The 6000-nt window shown below is 37.5% G+C and overlaps 1 protein-coding gene across 1 annotated transcript in view; it reads left to right on the top strand.

The window, feature by feature from the left end:
* The first annotated feature begins 2159 nt into the window (after window positions 1-2159).
* LOC131435811 (EGFR adapter protein-like) overlaps window positions 2160-6000 on the top strand; it is a 150317-nt gene continuing 146476 nt past the window's right edge. The window contains exon 1 of the mRNA XM_058604024.1: window positions 2160-2926. The gene's annotated coding sequence lies outside the window, so the exon portion shown is untranslated. The remainder of the gene's footprint in view (window positions 2927-6000) is intronic.

Raw genomic sequence — 6000 nt, 5'->3', positions numbered from 1 at the left:
TATGAATAACAGTGGGGCTATTTTAGAACTATGAGCACACATTTTTTGGTACGGAAGAATAGTTGTAAATGAACGGAAATGACTAAATTCAGTGAAACAAAACCGCCTATCAAATAACATTCGAATCAGTTCGCTCGTTCAGTTGAAGTAGTGAATAGTCTGTACGTGTATGTGTGTCGATTGTTGGGTATATTTGATTGAAATGTGCACTTGATTGTCTCGGAGATGGCCTGATCGAGTTTCGTAAATTTAGATTAGAATAAAAATTCGTTTAAAGGACAGTGAAAAATCAGAAGAAATTTACATAACATCGATTCGAACAGCAAGATTTTATTATTGATGATCAACCAATTGCCATTAGTTTGCGATATTCGCAGCCAGAAGCCCTGCAAGAACTAAAGATAAATCGATACAAATTTTTTTAGGATTTTTTTTTCTCTATTTCCAGTACATCCGGGGTCCGGTAAAACTAAAGTCGCTATTTTCAATCTGCAACTAAAAGACCTATAAATCGAGAAAGTATTGAGCTGCTTTTAGATATTGGTTTTGATCCCAGTTTAGATTTTGATTTTCGTTTATTGCAGCGTCACTTTTGAAGACGTTTTAAAATTTTTAACACTTATCACTCTGTGTTTTCGGAAACGAAAATCGTTCACCGATAAAATTGAAGAATTCAAACATTCATTTGACTCCAAACTTGTGATAATCATGTCGGAGGAAGCATTGCAGAATTCAATGAACTGAGTCGAATGCTATATCACTTTTTTCCAATATTTATTAGTCGAGTTTTAAAGCTTTTGCCTTACTTTTCATTGTTCGTAAGAAAAATAAGCGCAAAATCATTTTGAAAAATATTTATTTTCAATTTAAAATAATATTTGAATAAAAACTTTACACAATTTAAGTAGGAATTACTTAGGAACGTTTTCAAATTAGCATAGCAATACAGAAAGTCTAAAACATAATGTAATATAATATAAATATAAAATATAATTTTGAAAGAATCCTGTTATGTTCTGTTGATCGGGTACATGCAAAAATACATACGCCCTTTTTAGAAACCAGTCTTGAGTTGAATTGGTCTGTCCATCCATGCAAAAATAAATGTTTTGTTAGACTGAAACGTGTGCAAAGTTTTATTCAAATCGGAGGATGTGAGTTCTGTTGACTTGCTAAACATTTCTGGAATTGTTCCATACGTTCCGTATTTAATATATTAGTTCCGTATTTAATCTTTCTTTCAGAATCAAAACAACCAAAAAAATAATTTTTTGCTTGACATACTGTGTGGTTGTAAATTATCATTCATGACATTCGATGACCGCTATCAATCGGCGCATCACAGCAACCGTTTGTTAGGATGTGAAAATACTGTCATTCGATTATTGGTGCTATTTAAGGTCAGAGGTAAGACTAAATGTCTCACAGAACGTGTTGGATAATTCTGCAGAACGACGGATTTACACACATACGTCGCAATTATTATATCTCATAGTCAAACGAAAAAGAGAAGTCAACAAAAATTGTTTATTATTCGATCATCCCCAGTTCTACACCTAAACTTCAACAGTGAAGCTACAAATGTGCTGCCCCGTGAGTAACGACCTGTAACGACTGATCATCAATAACTATAGCCACAGTCGTCCAGCAACCATCATCATCATCATCATCATCGTCAGTGCACTTCCCCATTTCCTATCGCTCTCATTCCCCGCAACTGAGTTGCGCTCAACCGGGCACAGTTCCGATGAACTCGGCTGAAAACATGCAACAGCCAACAGAATGACAGTCCTACCAGCACTGGGACAAGAAGCACCGACTTCCCGACTCCCAGCCATCCGAGATTCCTACCGCAAGGTTTTGCAGGAAGGTGACAACAACTCCACCGCCAGTTCGGCAGCATAAACCGGTATCATAGTAGTGGTAGTAGTGGCAGTTCTATGCAGCAATGTTTGATGTAAATACGAGCCCCCTAGCTAGCTTGGTGGAATGACTTTTTTAGCAATATGCTGCTTGCTGGCTGGCTGGCTGGCTGATGACGGTGCTGCGCTCGTACGGAAGGAATGGAAGGAAGAGGCAAAACAGATCAACTGCGACTGGGTTACATTGCAGCATAGGAGCGAACGACTTGGGGTTCCTCGCTGGGCGATGCGACCGCTGTTGATCAGTTGGATTCGTGTAGCGGTACCTGCGGGAAGTGTTTCGTTTCGTTTCGGTTCGTTTCGATCACCACACTATTCCACGCGTTCGTACGGAGGTTCGCATCGCGTGTGCGTGGTTGGCTGATTTTTTTTTGGGGGTGACCTTTTTTTTGCGTGCTAGCCGCGTTGTCCAGTTGACATCACGAACCGACCGACAGCAAGCTATAACGGAGACAGGATTCTTTGGGTGGTTATCCGGTATGTGTGTGTATTTTCGTCTCGAGTAGAAGCACCGCTCGATTAAAAACTTACTAGCCACAGTGCTGTTGGTATTTCGTTGGCAGTGATTGCGGTGGTAGTCGTGGTGGTGGTGATGGAGCTGTTGTTGAATATCGCAGTAAAGGGATTTTACAATCGAAAGAATGCCGACTGGAATGGAATCGCAGCCCCACGTTAAGCTGGATTCGTGCCGAGAGTGCAGTGACAGTGGATTAATTTGATTCTTAACGGCGCAGAAACTGACTATCAAGCGAACAATCCGTGAGAGAATGCCAGTTGTGTTGCTGGAAAAGTTTGCAATTTACGACAGGAAGTCTGCAGTCGCCGAGAAACTTCGATGTATCCATAAGGGAGTATAGTTTTCTGCATAACTTTGACCGGCGGAGAGTTATGAGAGAAAGAAAGAGCATCCACGTTTTGAAGCAATTAATGCGCAATGTAAACAACTTTCATTGGTGTACTTGATTTCGGAACAGAATCGTAATACTGCAATGATTCTGATAAAGGTAGTCATTGATTTTCAATAAAATTGTTCGCATTTCATTTAATGTACATCAACATCAATTAACAAAAAAATTTAACTATTTTTCGTTTAGGGGTTAACCTTATTTTATGCTAGAGCACATAACCAATTTCACTATTAGGTGTACAACTTTGCTTCCGCCGTTTTTTTTTCCAAAATTTAAAGCCTCATTGCGAAAAAGTGCTTACCGATGTATTATTCAAAGTATTGTCCGTCGCTAGCGACAACTTTCTCCCATCTTTCCGGAAATTTTCGGATCCCGGCTCGAAAAATGGAGTCCTTTTTTGACGCTATCCATGAAGCAATCCATTTTTCCATCTCTTCGAAGGATTGAAAATGTTGATCTGCCAGGCCGTGTGCCATCGAACGGAATAGGTGGAAGTCAGAAGGGGCGACATTTGGAGAATACGGCGTGTGGGGCAAGACTTCCCATTTCAGCGTTTCCAGGTACTTTTTGACCACTTTTGCGGGCCCAAGTTTGGTAAAATCGGTTCAGCCATTTCTGAGAAAATTGAGCGCGTTCAAATACAACGATTTTTGTCGGTTACGTCACTGATTGTATAAGTATAAGATTGTATATCTCCGGAACCAAAAGTCACAGCCATTTGATATTCGAACTTGATCAATGGTCCGACAGTAGCTTTCAAACGAGCCCAAGTTTGTTAAAATCGGTTCAGTCATCTCTGAGAAAATTGAGCGCCTTTTTCCACCACAGTGATCACTTCACTATGCGTGATACTGGTAATAGGTGGAAGTATTTATCGTTACTTATGGTATTCTGAAGACAATTCGAAGCATTTACGGCAATAATTTAGTTCTTTAAAAGCCAAGTTGTCGATTTTGATTTTCCAAATTTCCAAGTAGACAACATGACCAAGTTATTTTTTTTTTGAGAAATAACCTACATGTTAATCAATTTCCATACGTATGGAAACATGTATAAAATTACCTGAAAAATGTTTGGTTATAAGGTCGTTTATTGAAATTTATTCATTTTATATTTCATTTGAACAGATGAAGAGAAGAGCTTTCATTATAACATTTTTTTAAGTTTCGGAAGGGGGTTCGAACCTCCAAAACATCTCCTGTATACGCGCCTGCTTCTTATGAATTTTGAATTTGAAATTCAAACAGCCAAAACCGAGCAGATTCTAAGAAATTTTGTTTAATTGTATCCTCTTATTTTAATTTATGACTTATACATTGCTAAATGATTGAGATACAACAATTTACCTAATATGTTTTGACACATTCCCAAAAGGAACATTTAAAATTAAAAACGTGCTTAATCCACCTAGCCGTGAGATGATACCTTTTTTTATCATCCGCATGTTGTTTTTGCAGGAATATTCTTCGGTGTTTTAGTTCGCATGACATTATTTTAATGATATTCAAGCGGCAATTTGAAGTTCTATTCACTCATTTCCCTGTAATGTCGAAACTGCAAATCGGATCGAATTTTAATCTAAACGTGTAATAATCGATTTAACCTTCCATGAGATGTCGAAATAAATTCGATTTTAGAGCTTACGGCTATTCACGGTACTTCCAGAACCAGTATTCAAGAACCAGCATAACCGAAAACGATTCGTATGGCCATAAATCAATATGACGTATAAATTGCAATAGTTTTGAGTCCAACTTTGAAGCTTTTTTGGAGTGTCATCTTCTATATCGGTATGACTTTTAAAAAACTCATCACCCAGTAATTCCAGAATTGGATAACATTCATTAATTTTGTATGGGACCAAAAATCCTTTAATTTGAATTTTTGTAGTTGAAATTTGATTTGGACTTTTTTGAGAAAACGATTGGCCTTTGAGAAACTATTCGATACAGGAACCGGAATTCTAAAATCGGTGTAGCCGAAGTCAGTTAAATCCACCTCAAGAGCTGTATAGTTTACATTTGATTCAAACTGTTTGAAAATCAGTGTAGACATCTTTGAGAAATCGTAGTGCAAATTAAATTGTTGGGTACCTTCCGAATCGAAAACTGAATACCGCAAAAACTGAGATAAGTTTATTTGATTATCGACTATAAAAATCTACAAACCCGATAAACCTAATAAATTTGTGCGAAATGGACATTTATTGCTGTAAGTAGTTTAAATCCATATAATTATGGAATTGCCCGTTACATATGGCATATTCGAACGATTATGTTGCCAAAAACGAACCGTGCTAAAATCGTTTCGAGGCAAAACATCATACTGTACACAGTCTTTTTGGTACTTAGAAACAAATGTATGTAACAGTATAAAAAATCGTGTTTTATGTTGCTCCCAAGCATTTCTTTGCCAGACAGCGCTCAAAACTTCAACTGCTGGAATAGGGGAAAAAATCGCTTACACAAAAACTTCTATATCTCCGTTAAAAATGGACGGATTTTAACAATCTATGACTTGTTGGATAGGTATTACCGTGCGGAATCTAAGCCTGAAAATATATTCTGTTTTCAAGGTCAATTGCGACAGATACTGTCAAAAAACAGACAATTTTGACATAAAACTTGGTATAACTCAAAAAGTAAACATCCGATCTCAAAATCATTCAATAGCATTCAGGGTGACGGGGAGACCTTTCATTTGCGACTAGTTTGATCAAAATCGGTCCAGCCATCTCTGAGATCTCGACCTCTTAGTTGACAACACACATACAGACACACACATACGCACACACGGACATTTGCTCAGTTTGTCGAGCTGAATCGATTGGTATATGACATTCGGCCCTCCGGGCCTCCGAAAATTTTTCTAAAGTTTGAGCGAATTCTATACCTTTTTTTTATATTTATAAAAAAAAGGTAAAAACTGTTTTATCCCACCTAATGGTGTGATAATGCCTTTCTCTTTCATCGACACAACCTCACTGAAATATTTGTGACTTTCTTATTAAGAAAATTTTTGACACTAATTTGGGCTCATTTATTGATACTAAATTATTCAGACTGATTCGAGTAGTTAACTAAAGCATGCTTCAGAGGTTATGTCATACATTCTGCAACATTTTTCAAACCAAACGTTTGAGTAATATAACATGTAAACATGATTATAGG

This window comes from Malaya genurostris, chromosome 3, assembly GCF_030247185.1.
Source record: "Malaya genurostris strain Urasoe2022 chromosome 3, Malgen_1.1, whole genome shotgun sequence".
Taxonomy (NCBI): Eukaryota; Metazoa; Arthropoda; class Insecta; order Diptera; family Culicidae; genus Malaya; species Malaya genurostris.
This window is presented reverse-complemented; position numbering and strand designations above follow the sequence as displayed.